The following is an 18,673-nucleotide window of genomic DNA, read 5'->3' as shown; positions in this document are numbered from 1 at the left end:
CTATTACAGTATTTCAGAAAAAAATAAAAATATCACTTCCACATATTCTATACTTTAAAGCTGCCAAAGTGAAATTTTAGGTTGTATTATTAAAATCTATTATGGGGCGCCTGGGTGGCTCAGTCAGTTAAGTGTCCAACTTCAGCTCAGGTCATGATCTCGCGGTCCATGAGTTCGAGCCCTGCATCGGGCTCTGTGCTGACAGCTCAGAGCCTGGAGCCTGCTTCTGATTCTGTGTCTCCCTCTCTCTCTGACCCTCCCCCATTCCTGCTCTGTCTCTCTCTGTCTCAAAAATAAATAAACGTTAAAAAAAATCTATTAAAGAAAATGAATTCCATAAGTATTAACTGAATTTAAGAAACATTTTTATAAAAATAAATAATTTCCTATCATCATGAAAGAAAAAAATTGAGAACAGTTTTTTTTTCATGATGGTAGGAAATTATTTTTCAGGAAATTATTTATTTTTTCAGGAAACTTTTATTTTATAATCATAATGTTAAAAGTCTGGTCTCCATTTTCAAACAACCCTGAATTCAAGTTCTGAATCCTCTACTAATACTCTGTGATTTGGGATAAGTGACTAACTCCCTTATTTTCAGTAACTTCTTAATTATGAAAAGTAGTACTTAACTGTTGGAGTGAACGTGAGGATTGATAAAATAATGCATATGAGATATAGGTCAGTGATACAGTGTATTCAGTACTCAATATTTCTTATTAAAATTATTAATTCAGGTTTTCTATAGATGTTCTCTTTCTGTGTTCATATCACTAATAGTAAAAAGAAAAGTATTGGAACCTGTTGGATATGAAAATTATAATCTAGGTTACCATTATAGAAGCAGTGTATAACTTTATGCTTACAATAAATTGCCATATAACTTTTTGCTATATGCTTTAACTTATTACTTGTAAACAAACATGTTTTATCTCCTCTGTAGAACAGCTGTCTCTGTAGAACAGACCTAGTATCACGTTCAACTTGCTAATTACCACAATATTCCACAGTGCCAGGTTCAGAGTAGATGCTTGAGAAAGGTTTATGGGCCAAATGCATGACCAATGCCTCTATTTACCAGTTCTGAAACACACTTTGAAGAGAAATGCCAACAATCTCTTAAGAATGTGGGCATGTAGGGTAATTAACACCTGAAATGCATTTAAACCAGTCCAGTTGAATGTGTACCATGACACAATAATATCTGATGTTTGTCAATATTTGGAGTGTCAGATCTCCTAACAAAATCAGACAAGGCGTGACCTTGACCCAGGGATGGGTCTTTTGCATCCTAATTTTCTAAGACCGATACTCCAAGTCTAACGTTTTGCGCCATCCTTCACCCTTATAAAAGTGCCCTTTTTTAAGGGAGGGAGGAAAATGGTCTTTCATCTACAGAACAAATGTACTCACTGCTTGCCTTAAAATTGCCCCAAGACAAATCTAGGGAAGGAAGCCAGTGCATTAAAAATACAAGGGAGAAATCAGTCATGTTAGAAATATATTTGTATAAATAGGTTTCAATAAATTCCCAGCATTTAAAAATTGGAGTTTTCACAATAAGTCTCAGATCTCTTTTGAAAAATCAGATCAAACAATTCTAGGTGCATATTCCTGCTGGCCAATAATCAGCACTAGGCAAGGAGCAGCCTCTCACCTTGCCTTCGTGAACTCAAGGTTATCACTGGCCCCACTTGGTTTCTCATGCATTTCTACTCCATGCCTGTTCCCTCTAAGCACCTGAGCTTGCAACACTTGATTTAAAGAATGGCCATTTATCTCCTTAGTAAATATCTCAGAGTGATTTACTGACCTTAATTGCCTTAGAACTATATTTCTGTGGCCTCTTCCTGGGACTCTATAGGCATTCATTCCATTTCTCTAATTTTCTTAAGGCTATGTCCATGTTCACGGTTGTTAAGGCACACTGTTTACCTTCTGCATTTGATGTTGCTAAATAAGAAAAACTTTTAAAACCTTTTTTTTTTTTTTTTTTTTTTTTTTTTTTTTTAGCACCTCTCCAATACCCACTTCTATTTTTTTGCTCTTTGGTGTCTGTCTTGTAAGCATAATCTGCTAGTGATAACAAGTCTATCTGCAAAGAAAGACCTGAGAGATAGGAAAGCCAGTGCCTATATTTAGCCTTCACTCCACTGTAGTCAATGAGAAGAGGAGAAAGTCACTGAACAATCAAGGCACAGCTGACTGAGGCTGTTTAATTGCCTGGGAGAACACAAGAGACAAGGTCAATAGGACTCCTACCATGAGACATGTCTTGCAGACAGGGTAAGAGCCATGCCCAGGATGGGCTGCCTTGAAGAAAGATAGCCAAGATGTTTAATATTCTCCCTTAATCTTGTGGAAGATCTGGTGAGCAAAGGGTGACTTAGGGACACAGACTTCTTGCCTTCTAGTCTTCAAATTAGTAAACCTAGACAACCAACTGTCCAGGACATCTCAACCACAAGGTGGATATAATGAGTACTACCTATCATATTGCTCCTGGGTGATTTCTCACAGGAGGAATCACTGTAATGCAGAGAAAAATCTCATGGTTAAACAAGAAATCTTATGAACTTACTTCAGAGGAGCAATGGCCCCATGTGAATTTATCATTAACTTCCAATTGGATTCCTGAAGCTGGACTTAACTAAGCTTTTTCATGTCATTGCCCCTTAGTGGTGCTCTTTTCTCTGCCTGACTCCTTCCTCATTACTCTATCTAAAACACTGCACTCTCTGTTCCCTTTCCCATGCTCTATTTTCACCAAAGCACATAGATGATGAGCCTTATGAGGAGCCTTTACAGTGTTTCCAGATTTTTGTATTAAACAATGCTGCAAAGGTTGTCCTTGTCCATTCATCTTGGGTGATATTTGTACCAATATCTATATGATAATATCTAGAATAAAAATTGCTGGGTCAAAGAGTATATGCAGTTTTAAATTTTTCTGATAGCTATTACCAAATTATTTTGTAAAGAAGATGGACCTATTCATATTGCCACAGTAGTATGTGAGAGATCCAATTTCCCTACAACCTGTCGAAAACAAATTTTTATCAAACTTTTTAAATCTTTACTGCTGTGGTTGAAAAAATAATGCAGCATATCATTTTTTAATTACTATTTCTTTAATTATGGATGAGGATGAGCAATTTCTCATATGACTAAAAACACATTTCTTCTTCTGCCAACTGCCTACATATCACATGTGACAGTTTTTAGATAGACTGTGGTCTTTCACTGATTTGTAAAAGTTCTTGTTATATCCAAAGAGTTATTAGCTCTTTGTCTATCTTATGTTGCTGATGTTTTCCAAATGTGTTATTTGTTTTTGTGTAAATAATTTGTTATTTACTCATACTTACCAGTCTGTTCTAGTATGGCTTCTGGATCTTTTCCTTTTAAAAAAAAGTATTTTTTAAGCTTTCTTTATTATTTTGAGAGACACAAACACAGTGTGAGTGGGGGGAGGGGCAGAGAGAGAGAGAGAGAGAGAGAATCTCAAGCAGGCTATGCACTGTTAGCACAGAGCCCGACGTGGGGCTTGAACTCATGAAACCATGAGATCATGACCTGAGCTGAAACTGAGAGTCGGATGCTTAACTGACTGAACCACCTAGGTGCCCCTGGATCTTTACTTTTGCTTAAAACAGGTTTCTCTATTTCTATTTTATTATTTTAAAAATCCTATAATTTCCTCATTATTTTTTATTTATTTATTTTTAACATTTATTTATTTTTTGAGAGACAGAGAGAGACAGAGGGTCGGTGGGGGAGGGGCAGAGAGAGAGGGAGTCACAGAATCCGAAGCAGACTCCACGCTCTGAGCTGTCAGCACAGAGCCTGACCTGACCCATGGGGCGGGGCAGGGGGGCGGGGTGGGCAGTTGAAACCACAAACTATGAGATCATGACCTGAGCTCAAGTCCGACACTTAACCCACTGAGCCACCCAGGCACCCCACCTCTAGTTATTTTTTAAATGTCATTCTCTACATTTCATACGTGCTCTATCTTAACTTTATTTGAGGATAAGAAATGAGGTAGAGGTTGACTCTTACTCTGAATGGACCAATCAGTTGTTTCCAAACCATTTGTTGAATAATCTTTCTTATCCACTGAATTTCCATGTCCATTTTAGTATATTTCTGGACTCTGTCTCCTGTTCAGTGAAACTAGACAATTTTTAAAGCAAAATGCTCCTATCTAACTCACTTTATGGATTTGGTAGGAAATATGTCATTTGGGTAATGGTGTTTTTATTAAGATTATAGAATATATCAGTATGAGTCCCATGGATGTAATAAATTAACACCACTTATTTGTATAGTTTTTCATTTGCCAAAGTTTCCCAGAGATAGTCACCCTTTTGATGTGTATAACTATATATCCATTTAATAGATTTTGATATCAAGCTTTGTGATTCCAAGTCAAGTGTTCATTCTACCACACCACAGGTGATAGCAACTCAGTAATTTAAAAGTAAAAAGATTACAGCTTACATATTATGTATGTGTTTATAATAAGCTATGTAATCTCATTTTTATAAACATAAACACCCCTTAAAATTCTTAGAAGAAGAAAGTAGGATATATAGAGAGAGGCAGAAATCAGGTAAATTTAAACATAGATCTGCATTTATGCCCTATTATAGATGACAGATCCATCCAGAGGAGTTTCAGGAAACATAACAGGCAAACACATTCAACAAAGATACTTTGCACTGACCAATGAAATACAACCACCCTGATACATTTGGGGGTAAGAAGCCAGCAGTCAATATAAATCAATCAATCAGTCAATCAATAAAACCAAAAAAACCTGGAGAATACATATAAATACAATATAAATGCATAAATGTATATGTGTGCGTATGTGTAGTTTACTAAACCTAGGCTGTCAGAGGAAGCTAGCAAAAATTCAGTAATTATCTCTACTTCCCTTTGTTCTGATTCCCAATCAGAGGGAGTACCAGCCTTGTGTTTTCTGGTAAAGTAGAGACCTATGCAACAATCAGCATGTTTTTCAGACTACAGCAACTCACCCCCAACAATGAGTGTTTGTGAGTCCTAACTGGTTTCTCTAGGTGGGTGGTGAAATAATCGCCTAACTATATTCACTCATTCTTCTCCTCAAAAGAACCATGTGTCTTGAGAAGTTGGCCTCAGTCACAGGGTAATATCCCATTTTAAATACAGTTTCCAGTGAGGTCTGTCCATGAATGAAGTCAACAAAAAGGTTTAAACTGCACTAGGAAAGAAGAGCTTGGTTATATGACTACTGGGAGACGGCCTTGGTGGATCTCTGTGCTCTCAAGCTCAATTAGTGACCAATTATCAACCACAAAGTACTTATAATAATGAGGTGAGGAAAGAGAGAACAAAGACTATGTTTTTTAACATTAATCATATTCAGCCTTAAGTTAGCTTTTTAGGTCCTTTCAAACAGAATTTCCAAGCATGCAGATATAGGTATCTTAGAATATCAGAGACATTCCCCTCCAGTTTGTAAGCACAGAGAATTAGAGGAAACCTACATGTGTAAACATTTAAATCTAGAGAGATTCTTTTCAAACTTCAGTTTTTTAAAGGAGGAAATACAATTTAGGAATAACTTTTAGTTTATCTACTATGAAAAACAAAACAAAATTTGAGTTCTGACATAAATCCTCAGATTGTCTTAATCTCATCCCTCTTCCCACCAACCATAAGATTAAGGACTGTGGACTTCCTGCTGGAGGAAGTCATTGCTCAATCACTTTGGAATCCATTGGAACCCTTTGCTGTATTAGTTGGGACAGGCATACACAATTGTGAAATATTCCTTTCTTTATTGAGGAATCAGCACTACAAGTCAGTCCCTGGGACCTTCTGCTTGATATGCTCTTACCTCCAAGCCACATATTCTCCAAACAGGGAACAGATTTTTATCTCAGGAAACTAGTTGTTGCTTCCACTAATGGTTTCCCATTTTTATATTAAACTCACAACATCCTATTTTAGGACTTCACATGAATATTTGCATGATAGGTTTGGCACAGCTGTCAAGCAGTGCTTAAAATAATTTAGGTCACAGCTTTTAGAAGGAGTCAAAAAGAAAGGGAACGTGAATCAATTAGATATGAAAATTTGAGATCTCAGAGAGACTTAAAGTCCCGTTCTTCCGAGGCAAAGCGAGGAAGCAGGAGAGTTTAAAATGCAGCGTGTAAGTGGCAGCGTCTAGACTGTGCCACATTCCCCCGGGGTTACTAGCTCAGTCGTTTCATAAATATGTGCTGTGTTCCCACTGTAGGCGGGACAGAGCTAAGGATCCTGATGCCCAGGGACCTGAGTTACACCCCCAGCCCCTTAATGTTTGCGCTCATTGGAACTTCATCAGTCCTGTAATTGACTAAAAATAGTCTTCAAACTGACTTGAACATATTTAAAAAGTCAATATATGGAGCACAGAATAAACTCATGTCATTTTTCTGCCAAAAAAAAAAAATCTGCTTGGAGTATATCTTTACTTTCTCCCTGTCAAAAGGCAAAAACTCCTCCTACCACTCCCAAGAAGCGAGAAAAATGTTTTTCAAACTGTTAATAAGAGCGTTTAGCACCTTCTGGACAGCAGTCGGGTAGCCTGTAGCAGCAGCCAGCAGCCTCAGCGCCGGGTGCGAGACCACGGAGCTCACACCAGTGAGCCCCGCCCCGCCCCGCCTTTCCCCGCCCCGCCCCCGCCCCCACCCCCGCCCTCCGGAAAGAGCAAGGCCCCGCCCTTATTGGCCTCTAGGCGGGGACCCGAGGCGCCCCGCCAGCCTCAGGCTGGGCGGACAGCCGGTTCCGCGCAGCAGTTGTCTCTGAGCCCAAGTCACACCCGTCTCGGGCCGAGAGCTGATGTCCCAGCCCACGTGGCGGCGGCTCGTGAACTCCGGCGCATCGAGGAGCGCCGGGCGCTGTTCCTACCTCCGCGCCTGCTGAGAGAGTGAGGGTCGGCTGACGGCCCCAGCCCCTCAAAAGGGCTAGCTTCCTTCCATCCTGGCATGCCTCTTCAGTCGCGTTTGTTGTCGCGTATGGGACTTAAAATATATCTCAAAAGGAGACTCGAAATTCAGCCTCAAACCTCGAAACGTACCCTACCGGCCTTCTCCAGGCTGTTTGCATGCTTCATCCATATCTCTGTTCCTTTCTTTCACTTCTTCCACCGTCCCCTTCTTCTTCCCATCCCTTCTCTTGTTTTTCCTCCCGGGGCACTTCTTCCCCCAAAATTCCACGTTCGATTGTGTTTTGAAATTGAGTAAATTTAAACTTTGGATTAGGGGCCTTTCCTTTACAATATCCTGAGGCAGGGCCCTAGCATTGGGTTCAAGCGGCGAAGGGCTTTGGTACCGTTTCCAAAAGTAAGGCATTCTGTACTATATTTCTGAAAGTAATACTTAAGACTGAACATCAAGCCCTCCAAAACTTGGATCCGCCCCGGGCCATGTGTCCTTCTCCACCAAGCTGCAGACTTGGCTGAGAGCAGTGAGCACATCCCCGCGGACTTGGGAGCAAGCGCGCTTCCGTACCTCACAAAGGCAAGGTCTCCATTCCTGGTCCTTCAAACCCCTAGATTTACGTCGCATATTCTTAAATTTAAAACTAACGACTAAAGGCTCTTCATCATTGAATGTATGGTTGTAAAAGTGGCTTCCTTAGTTTTTTTGGTGGGGGGCATCGGGTTCCTCCACCTGTGCTGAACTTGTCCATCAGGGGGCGCCCACATCCGCCACAAAACACCCTATTCCTAGACATCTGGGTTCTGCAAGCCCTTAGCACGCCAACTGGGGGCAGATCCGAGGGAGCTCCCAGCCTCTCTCGCTCCTCCCTCCTTGCCTGCTTCTGCCGATCCGGGAGGCAGGGATTTCACACTAGCCATTCATTTGTCAGCCGTGGGGGAGGGGACGTAGGAGCGCAAGAGACTGAGCAAAGGCTGGGAGAAGGGAAGGGAGGCAGAGAAGATGGAGCCAGAAGACGGAGAGACAAAGATGAGAAACGGGACATAGATAGCAAGACTGTCTTTCAGTCTGTGGGTGTGCGCACGGTGGGACAGCTCTCCCTAGGTTGCGTAGATTTCTCCTCCCTCCCGCTGTATCTTCCGGGGACAAGCAGGACTTGCTGGGGCGCAGCTGGATCGGAGAGCAAATAGTTTAAGCTATGACACTATTTTTCTACCTCGTTCTCCGCTGCTTAACACAGTGGCCGCTCCACGCCCAGTGACACAGACAGCGAGCCGGGACAACCCTGATGCCCCCATATCCGCGCGCACTAGGGATGTCGTCCGGAGGCGCCCACACCTCTGCAGGGTGGTGGGACGCTCCAGCCTAGGGCGTCCCCTGGGGCTCCCGGCACACGCTCTCCCTGGCCGCTCGGCTAGCCTGTAAAGTTGCTCAACTAGGGCCAAGAACTGGGAGGGGGTGGGGAGATGGAAGGAAAAGGAGAACTGCTGTTTTCCCGGCGAGAGGGCTGGTCCTAGAGGCCCGAGATTCGGGTCCCCGCGCCACCTTTGTCTGGAGAGCGCTCTGAGCACGGGGTTTGTTCGTTGAGACCACAGTGGAAGGCTCCACTTCGCTCTTCTGGGTGAGATAAAATTCTTGCACATCTCTGATGATTCAAGTCAAGCTTTTCCCGCCCAGGAGCTTCCCAGACCTCCGCGGCACTCCAACAACCCCACCCCCATACCCTGCTCCCTCCCGGCCGTCCTCCGCGCTCCGCGCGCAGGACAAAAGAACCCTGGGGCACCGAGGAGGGCCTTGACAGCCCCCAAGTCCCCAAAGAGACGCAGCCGGGGGACCCTGCCCATCTCCCGGCCGGACCTCTTCCCAGACTGCCTGCGGGCAGAGGGGGTCACGTCCGCCCAGGTCCCGGGCTGCTGGGGCGCAGGACCGTCCTGTCAGGAGCTGCCCTGGAACAGCATTCCAGGAACACCAGGTACTGACCACACACCAGGGGCCCGGGAACCAGGTGGCCCGCACCAAGGCGGCTTCGGGGACTTGCAAGTGGGGAAGTCTCGGGAGTCCCCATTCAAACTTTTGCCTCGAGCAGGTTAACAAAAAACAACAAAAAAACAAACAAAAAAAAAAAACGAAGAAGAAAAAGAAGAAGAAGAAAGAAAAGAAAAAGAAAGAAAGAAAAAAGAAAAAGAAAAGAAAAAAAAAGCTCAAGGTGCCATTGGTCCCTCCTGCTCTCCAGCTCAAGACCCCACGACTTTTCTAAGGGTTCGCTACAATTCTCTTCCCTCCCTTCCCCCAATTCCGTTAGTCCTTCTACCCCCACCCGATTCCGGACTTCTTTTGTCTGCATCTTTTCAGCACCACGGTCCCTCGGTATTCCTCTCTCCAAACGTCCTTCTGAAAGTTACCTGCATTTTTAAAGTGCATATATTTTCTTAACTTCGCCTTACAGCCAGTTCTCTTTGCTTTAATTAAAGTGTTCTACCAATTACAATGTACTTCGTTTTTCTAAGCTCGCTCGTCTTTTTTTCCTTTTTTTTTTTTTTTTTTTTTTTTTTTTTTTTTTTTTTTTTTTTAAGGGGAACAAAAGAAACGTGATTACCTTGAAAGGCGGCTTATTGCAGTTTGGGGGAAAAAATCACCGCAGCGCTGAGCGAGTGGGCTCGGTGTTGCCGGGGCGGGTCACATAGGAAGCGCGGTGGCCTGGGGAAGCGTGAGGAGGGTGCGGGACGGTGCTGAAGGATGCAGGAGGATGCGGGGCTGGCCGCAGATCCCGGTCCCAGCGCCTGTCCACAGCACCTAATGTTCGCGGCTGTTGCTCCCGCCCGCCTGGAGTTCTTCCCCAGAAAGGCTCGGGGCAGCTCGCCTGCAAGTTCAAATGCGGGTTGTGACACCCATCATCATTATATCACTGTACCGTCAGCACCGAGGAGGAGACTCAGCGAGGAGGAGGAGGAGGAAGAGGAGGAGGGTTCATTCACGGGCTCCTGAAGCGCTCCGCAGCTTCAGCCACTCCTAAGAGCCCAGGCTTGGAAAGCAGGCAGAGGGGCGGAAAGGCAGCTCCCCGCGCCTGCGGTAGGGACCGCCTGCCTCCCTCCCCAGGCACTCCCACCTCTCGGCGTTTCTTCCTGACAAGAAGTACCAATCGGCTTGGGGACAGCAACGCTCCCCATTCAGCGACTCACTAAGTAACATCGAGCTGTGTGCACAGAAACCACTGCCCTCCCACCCCTCCCCACCCCCACTTCTCCGCCCCCTGCGCTGCCAGTTCTGGGTTAGGGGGAAGGAGCCCCCAGGCTCTTGTGGGGCAGGCCAGCACTAGACAATTCAGCACCCTCAGTTCTTCTTGGGAGCTAATGAAACTCTGTAAAAATCAGCAAAGAACTCGGTTACAGCGTGTTTACGCGGCCACAGAGCCTGCCTGTCCCATCTGAGGGAAGTGTCATTCTTGCGCCTTCTGCCAACCTGAAAGAGACATTGAGAAAATGAGATCCTTCTAAGACCTAGAGGAAAAGTGTAAGAACTGCCTTTCCCGGGAACTGCCCAAAGGGGAGCCCAACGTCACTGCACAATTTACAAAGACCCTGGTAATAAAGGGCTGGACAGGAAATTCCCCAAAGCAAATCCCTTGTTGGATTTAAACTCTTACTCTGCCACAAATGTACATAAGTCTCGATTCTGCTTTCTTCCTTCTTCCTTTCTCTCAATTTTTCAAAGTGTCCCTCATGGTAGAATATTTAATGATTTTTCTGAGTAACAGACTGCTTGGATGTACCAATCCCCTTCCTTGTGGTCAGGAAATGGGACCCTAATCTTTCATGAGTTTATGTGATTTTTGTTTTCAGCCAGGCCCACCAACTATGTAAACAACATCAACACAAGGAAGAGTCCTCTGCATTGTGTTACAAAAGATTTCCTATAGGACCTTAGAGAGCCAAGGGTCAACCAGTTGCACAAAGGATTTCTGCCCCTTAGAAAAGAGGGACTTTGTATTTTTCCTTTTCTTTGAAGTCAAGTATGAGTTTATACAATGGGAAGAAAATAAGTCCAAGGTGCCTATCAGTTTAACACTGGGGACACTGGAATGGATAGCAAACGTTTCTTTCTACACAAACATGGAAGCATCCTCATTTTTCTCACTGATGTCTCTACTTAGAAAATTATATCAAACACAACAGTGAGGATTAAAGAAAAAAGTTGAGTTTCCCCCTGAATTTCTTTGAGTAGGTGGGCCTTACACTCACACTTTAAAACTTGTAGAAGCCTAGACTTCTGTACATGCACATCTACCATATTTCTTTCCAAAGTTTCTTTTGCAAACTGTATGCATTCTGCATGATGCTACATTTTAAGTGATAAACAAGTTGAAGTTTTGTTAGAATTTCAGTTCTCAAAATGTGTGTTATCCATTTCTTCTCAGTTATATATTTATCAGCTCACGACAGTAAATAATGTAACTATTAATTATAGGATTTAGGAATCAATTTTTTGTTTGTTTGATAATGACAATGATTTATTTTTCTTAGTATAGTTATCATACTACTATTCTTAACATTGAAGTTCTATTTCATTAAATATTTAGAATAACAGAGTCACAGAACAGAATCAGATTTCAACCTTTAGATTCAACAGATAAGCAAACTAAACCTCAGAAAGTGACTTTTCCTAAAATCACCCAATTAAAAGCAGAGCTGTTACCAGAACACAATTCCTCACACTGGGTACAGTGGTCTTTTCAGAGCTCCTCAGAACAACTTTATAATCAAGATCACTTCATTCAAAAAGGGTGAAAAATGAAATTAAAGAATCTTTATTGGAATTTATACTGCAGGCATTAGGATAGACCTTTCTCTGAAACATTTCGAAGTATATACTATTGTTCTCATTCTTAAATTTGAGTAAATCTAGTTGAGTTCCGAAGAGTTTATATGTCTTGCCCAAGGGTACTTTCTAAGTGGTAGATCCGCCCATCTGAAAAGCTTATTATCTCTCTATTACCCTGCTCTCCCTTCATCATACAGCTAAGTAAAACATACCTACAAAGGAAACCTCATGGCAGATTAATATCCATTTTCAAGGAAATGTTAATACATTAACAGTCACTATAAGTAGTGCCATCTTTACATGATAAAACATGAAGAAAAATTAAGGGTCAGAGACTACTTTACATCCTGAGATATTTTCCTTTATCTTGCCAAATGTATTCCTCTAGCCTTCTAACATTTATAGTTCCTTATAATGTCCATGGACATTACAACTCTTGGCTGAGGAGCAGTATTACTGGGCAAAGGTACTTTCTCAAGAAGACTTTACCCGTCAGAAGACGGACAATGTTGAAAAGCTTTATACCGCATGTTTTCCCTTTAGTTTGGCTTGTAACGTTATTTAGAAAATTAAACACTTCTTCACGCTGTCAAATAACTAAAATGAAGTGACACCCCTGAATATCAGCTTGATTTCTCCAAGGCAGATTTTCCCCTTCAGGTACCTATAATGGAGAGGGAGTAAAAAGGAAAACATACAAGGTAGGTTCAGAATAGAGTCTACAGCTGTATTATTTATATTTAACTGTCCCTGAGGTCTTCTCTCTCTCTCTCTCTCTCTCTCTCTCTCTCTCTCTCTCTCTCTTTTCCCCATCTCCCTCCTTCTTTCCCCCCTCTCTCCCTGTCTCTCTCTCTCTCTCTTCATGAAGACAAAGAGAATGACAGACCAGTTATTTCTGATTCTCCCATGTCTGAAAAAATATCACAAGGTTTTGAATGGGAAAGTGTGTCTTTGTAACTTTTATTTGTCCACTACACTAATTTGTAATGTAAAACTAATTTGTTCATTACACTCAAGTCTGAATCAAACAGCAGTTAAAATCTCATTCTGTGTATCCCCCTTTAAATCATGGCCTTATACTGGGGATGCTCTGTATGTAAATTCCATACTCTCAGGTAGTATAGATAAAGCAAGATCATCATTGCTAGCGCTGGTGTCTACAAGAAACCAGAAGCCAGAGTCTATGTGCCTTGCTTCGTTGCCTTGATCTTGTCTTCAGGAACTTGGCAGAGGTCAGAGGCATCCAGCCAATGACTTGAACAAGAAAGGTGTAGCTGGCAGGTAGGTCTCCAGGGAATTTCATTATCTCCATCTAAACCTCCCTCTGAGCTTTAGGATCACATTTCAGACTTCTCCTTTTTTATTGATCAGGTGAAGTGTTCTTAGACATGGTATCATCTTTTGCTTCATTGGGGATGACAAGGTTCCAGTCCCACTTACGTTCAGAAGACAGGTTCACATTTCAAGTCCCTGGTCTGGCTGATCCTGGACACAATGGAGCAAATATCCTCTCTGGAGGGTGAAAAACTGTGACATTAAAAAAATTTACCTTTAGTGAATTTCACAGTGCCTAGAAAAAGGAAGCCAACCCCTAAAATTGCTTCATTATTTTGTTTTATTTCATTTTTTTTTTTTTTATAATTTAGGGACAGATATTTTACCAGCAGTTTAACACTTTAAATGCTTTTTGCTTTTTTAGGAAATGCAGAAATAATATGAGGTCTTTGCTGCCTTCTTTAAAAAATAAAAGAAACTCTACAAAAGGCAAAGTGATGGTGACGATCTCATTACTCTTTAGCCTGAAGTATATAAATTACTCAGAGAAATTAAACATAGACAAATATCTTTAGAAAGCCATGAAAAATTTGATTTTTCCCAGGGTGAGACTTGGCTCCCCAGTCCCCAAATCAAAATGTTACAGTAAAACGTTGCTTCCAATAAAAGGTTTTTGTTTTTTTTTTTCTTTGCTGTAAATGTCCTGTTCATGGTTGGGCAGATTATTCCAGAACTTAACTGGAAGACCATCTACATCACGACGCAACTATGCAAGCCAAAGCCAAGTCCCAACATGGAGTGATGGGAAAGGCTGGGCTTTCGAGAGGAGATGACTTCATTAGGGAGAAGAGAGGCTCTCTGAGTCGGTCCACAAGGCAGCCAAATGGCTCAGCACATCTGCACTCACCCCCGGGAGGCTCTGGAGCAGAGTACCAAAAATGTCATCATTTTTATAAAAAAAAAGATTAAGGCATAGATGAAGCAGTCCAGCTAAACTGAATCAGAGATAGTATCACCCTTACTCTCCTCCTTAGTCACTTTCTCAAAGTCTTTTCTTTCCTTTCCACAACCTGAGAAATATAGGTCATTTTTTATAAAGCATTTTGTCTCACTGAACCAAGATGAGTTGAAGAATTTGATTTCTGAACACAAGGAAGTGGTAGAAATTTTACAGTCTATGTGGCAGGGCAGAGAACAACGCGGAGGTTTTCTTAAGAGGCAAAACTTTTGCAGGTGCTATTGATTTTCAGTGAATACCAGATTCCATTTATTTAATTAGAGTACAATGGGACCCAGAGACAAGAAGTTTAATGAAAGCACGATGGATGGAGCCAAAAGCCACCACAGCAGCATTACTGTCTCTGGTGAGCAAAGGTGGAAAGTGTGACCAGAGACAAAGGAAGTTCTAAGTAGTGAGAAGAATGTTTGGAGAACTCCAGTATAGGTATCAGAACAAGACACAGAAGTAACAAGCAGACATTCCATTTTAGTTTTTCCAGTAAAAAGTATTGCAGGACTAGTTGAATTCCAGAGGCTTTATGCTTTTGTCAAAAAATATGAATGATCCCATTTTAACCCTGAAATTCAAAGGACATCAAATATTTGCTATAACGCATCAAGAAAAAATTTGAGAAGAATACCTATAAGACTCAGCAAATACTTATCACAAACAGACTGCTCTCAATTTCATTTCTATTTTCTTTGTTCAGTTCAACAAGCATTTACCAAACACTGTTAATGTGTACTGTTTTAGACCTTAGGCATTCAGGCATTACTCAAAAGGTAAGAATTGCTTCTCAGCCTAAAAAAGTTTGTAATCTCTACAGAAAAAAATAATTTCTTAGAGTAGCCTAGGTTATTTATCTATGTAATGACTAATGAAGTTAAAGGGGAAAAAAAACCAACCATTTTTGTGTGTGTGTGCCCATTGGCTGGTCTAATCAGCCATCTTTTAAAAACATGTCACTGACTACAAATGAATCAGGGGAGAATGATAGCTCAACAAATCTCCTTTACTGGAAAATCACTTGCATGCACAATTCTATTGACATTAAATCCCAGGCATTAATCTTGTTGTATGCAGAGAAATTTGTGTTTCTTATTTTTCCATAATAAAAATAGTTCATTAGATGTCATGTACTTAGGGTGCATTTTAAGGGTTTTTTTTTTAATGTTTATTTATTTTTGAGAGAGAGAGAGAGACAGAGTGACAGCAGGGGAGAGGCAGAGAGAGAAAGAGAGAGAGAGGGAGACACAAAATTCAAAGCAGGCTTCAGGCTCTGAACTGTCAGCACAGAGCTCAACATGGGGCTTGAACCCATGAACTGTGAGATCATGACCTGAGCTGAAGTCAGACGCATAACTGACCGAGCCACCTAGGCTCCCCAAAGTTTCTAAAGGTCTTCTAGAGTGAATAATTCAAGCCAAAGTTGAATGGTGGAAGGAAAGCATTAAATATCATCCTAACAAGAAAAGGAAGTTCAGAGAAATTGATCACTCCAAGAATACAAGGGTCTCTGGCTATTGGATATGAGTATCTAATGTAGGCATTAGAAAACAAGAGAAAAGAACAAGGCAATAAAAATTCTTCTTAGTCATCACAAACCTGAAATAATTTGATTTTAAATATTGCATCGAATTTACAGGCATCCTCAAAAATCCAGTTCAGGGGTGCCTAGGTGACTCAGTCATTTGAGAGTCCAACTTCAGCTCAGGTCGTGATCTCACAGTTTGTGGGTTTGAGCCCCATGTCAGGCTCCATGCTGACAGATCAGACCCTAGAGCCTGCTTTGGATTCTATGTCTCCCTCTCTCTGGCTCTTCCCTGCTTGCACTCTGTCTCTCTCTCTCTCTCTCAAAAATAAATAAACATTAAAAAAAAAATGGAGTTGAGTATGTGTAATAGCCCTTCACATCCCCCATTTCTGCAACTCTTTTGGGAATGTTTGTCTCTTTTTCTCTCTGGAAGTAGCTACCTGTGACTGCCTCCTTTCCCCATATCATCTCACACAATATCTATCTCTCTTCTCTCCTGTTAACATATAGCATCATGTATGTTCAAGGTGTATAATGTGAGGACTTGATACATGTATATACTGTGAAATATTTACCCCAATTAAGTTGTTTAACACATCTTTTATCTCCATAATTACCATTTTGTTGTTGTTGTTATGCTGAAAACATTAAAGTTCTACTCTCACAGTGACTTTTAAATATGTAATACAGTACTGTTAACTACAGTCACTATGTTGTACATCAGATCCCCAGAACTTATTCATCTTATAACTGAAAGTTTTTATGCTTTGACCAACATCTCCCCATTTCCTCCAACCCTTAGGCCCCGGGTGACCACCATTCTACTCTCAATATGCTAAAAAGGCCCGCCATGTATGACAGGCCCACAGCTAACATCATACTTAATGGTGAAAGGTTGAAAGCTTTTTCTCTAAGGTCATGAAAAAGACAAAGGTGTCCATTCTCACCACTCTTGTTTAGCCCAGTACTGGATGTCTTAGCTAGAGCAATTAGTCAAGAAAAAGAAATAAAAGGCATCTAAATCAGAAAGGAAGAAGTAAAATTGTCCCTGTTGATGAAACAATCTTGCATACAGAAAATCCTAAAAACATCACCAAGAAACTCTCAGATGTAATAAACCAATTCAGTCAAGTTTCAGTAAAAGTCAACATAAAAAATCAGTTGCATTTCTATATAGTAACAACTACCTGAAAAAAAAATAAAGAAAACAGTCCCATGTGCAGTGGCATCAAAAACAATACCATACTTAAGTATAAATTTAACCAAAGACGTGAAAGATCTATGCACTGAAGACTATAAGACCTTGAGGAAAAAAACTGAAGACCCAAATAAATGGAAAGATATCTTGGAAAAGTTAAAATTGTGAAAATGTCCATACTATCCAAAGCTATCTATAGATTCTATGCAATCCCTATCAAAATTCCAATGTAATTTGACACAGAAATTTAAAAGGAAAAACGAAAAAAACACAGTATCTGTCTTAGTTTGGGTTGCCACAGAGGCAAGACTCCTCATTTAGGAGTCAAGACCAAGAAACACCTACAGAGAAGATGCAATGAGACAGGGAAGGAAAAGAGGCTAGTGGAGGCATTTCAAGCAGGTTGTCACTACAGGGAATTGGAGCTGATTCTCACTGAAGAATGATGAGAAACAGTAGAGAACATGCACGGCCCCCCTTCTGGGAGATTTATAACCAACTTGCTATTGGCTGAAGGCTTTTCCAAAAAGTGTTAATCCTCTGCCACTTCTGTGTGAGTGCAGGCAGACTGGGCTCTGGTGGCCAGAGAAGGCTCTTTTTGTTTTGTTTTGTTTTGTTTTGTTTTAAACATTATTTATTTATACTGAGAGAGAGAGAGAGAGAGCGCACGCGAATGTGGGTGGGGGAGGGGCAGAGAGAGAGGGAGAGAGAGAGAGAATCCCAAGCAGGCTCTCTGCTGCCATGAACCATGAGATCATGACCTGAGTCAAAACCAAAAGAATCAGATGCTTAACTGACTGAACCACTCAGGCACCCCCAGAGAAGTCTCTTAAAGCTAAAAGATCTAGGGACTGTGATGAGAAATTGGGCCAGTTGGCACGGAAATGATAAAGGTGAGGGATACAGTAGGGGTACCGATCACATTTGCTATAATTCTCAATATTCTAATCACCACTTGGCTGGCTAGAGTCCCAGAACTAGCCACACTGGTTTCCTACCTTGGTGGGGGCAAGAGGAGGCTGTAAGTTTTCGGAGACCAGGGAGGCATGTGAATACATCCATGGCTCCTTCCTTTTAGCCGTCTTCCTCCCATGCCAAGATCACATTATGGCTACTTTCTTATATCCAATGCTGCCTCATTTGCAGGATCCCTAGTCTGAATCTTAGTGCCTCTTCTCCCTCTCACAGATCTAGTGTGTAAATTCACCTAATGCAAAGTCTTCTTCTTTAGACATGTAGTCACTGGTGGAAGCCCTGTTGAGAGTAGGGTCTTTATATGTCAGGTTCACATTATATACAGTTCCTTACCACCACGCCCGGCCCATAGTAGGTGCTCCATATATATGTGTAAAATAGATGTGGAATGAATACATCTGTTGAGAATGTTCTATGTCCTAAGAACTATCATTAGAGAATAGAAATGAAAATAGGAATAAAACATACTCTCTGCCTCAAATAACACTGAAAAGTCAAATGCTTTACCAAGGCCATGAGGACACCACAAACGAATGAAGTTGAACACAGAAGTGAACAATAGTGAATGGTGAGAAATGTAGAAGGAAGAGAGCCTATTCCTACTTAGTTGAAGTCAAAAGGAATGTAGGACTGTTGATTCAGTGCTTCCAGATCTTTACACACTAGAAAGGCCCAAAGAAATTGGTCTTTGGACAGATCCCACCTGAAGGATCCTAACATTGTGACCACAAGTTTATTTTATTTTTTTTTTAATGTTTATTTTTTAGAGAGAAGGTAGGGGGTTGGGGAGGGGCAGAAAGAACGGGAGGCACAGAATCTGAAGCAGGCTCCAGGCTCTGAGCTGTCAGCACAGAGCCCGATGCGGGGCTCGAAGTCACAAACCACAAGATCATGA

General features: G+C 41.7%; 2 protein-coding genes across 10 annotated transcripts in view; both read right to left on the bottom strand.

Moving 5' to 3' along the window:
- The window catches only part of VCAN (versican), a 119,840-nt gene extending 109,724 nt beyond the window's left edge, over positions 1 to 10,116 (bottom strand). Inside the window, exon 1 of one of the 3 annotated variants that reach the window (XM_042942886.1) lies at positions 9,575 to 10,116. The gene's annotated coding sequence lies outside the window, so the exon portion shown is untranslated. The remainder of the gene's footprint in view (positions 1 to 9,574) is intronic. The other 2 variants (XM_042942874.1, XM_042942889.1) reach the window with 2 other exon arrangements.
- Positions 10,117 to 10,218: 102 nt separating this feature from the next.
- XRCC4 (X-ray repair cross complementing 4) overlaps positions 10,219 to 18,673 on the bottom strand; it is a 313,377-nt gene continuing 304,922 nt past the window's right edge. For 6 of the 7 annotated variants that reach the window (XR_006203731.1, XR_006203720.1, XR_006203702.1 and 3 more), the window contains 2 exons: positions 13,237 to 13,323; positions 11,555 to 12,460 (listed from right to left, as the gene is read on the bottom strand). The gene's annotated coding sequence lies outside the window, so the exon portion shown is untranslated. Of the gene's footprint in view, positions 10,438 to 11,554; positions 12,461 to 13,236; positions 13,324 to 18,673 lie in introns of those variants that run through there. The other variant, XR_006203710.1, reaches the window with a different exon arrangement.

This window comes from Panthera leo, chromosome A1 (genome assembly GCF_018350215.1).
Source record: "Panthera leo isolate Ple1 chromosome A1, P.leo_Ple1_pat1.1, whole genome shotgun sequence".
Lineage (NCBI taxonomy): Eukaryota > Metazoa > Chordata > Mammalia > Carnivora > Felidae > Panthera > Panthera leo.
Note: the sequence above shows the minus strand (reverse complement) of the source record. Positions and strands in the feature narration are given on the sequence as shown.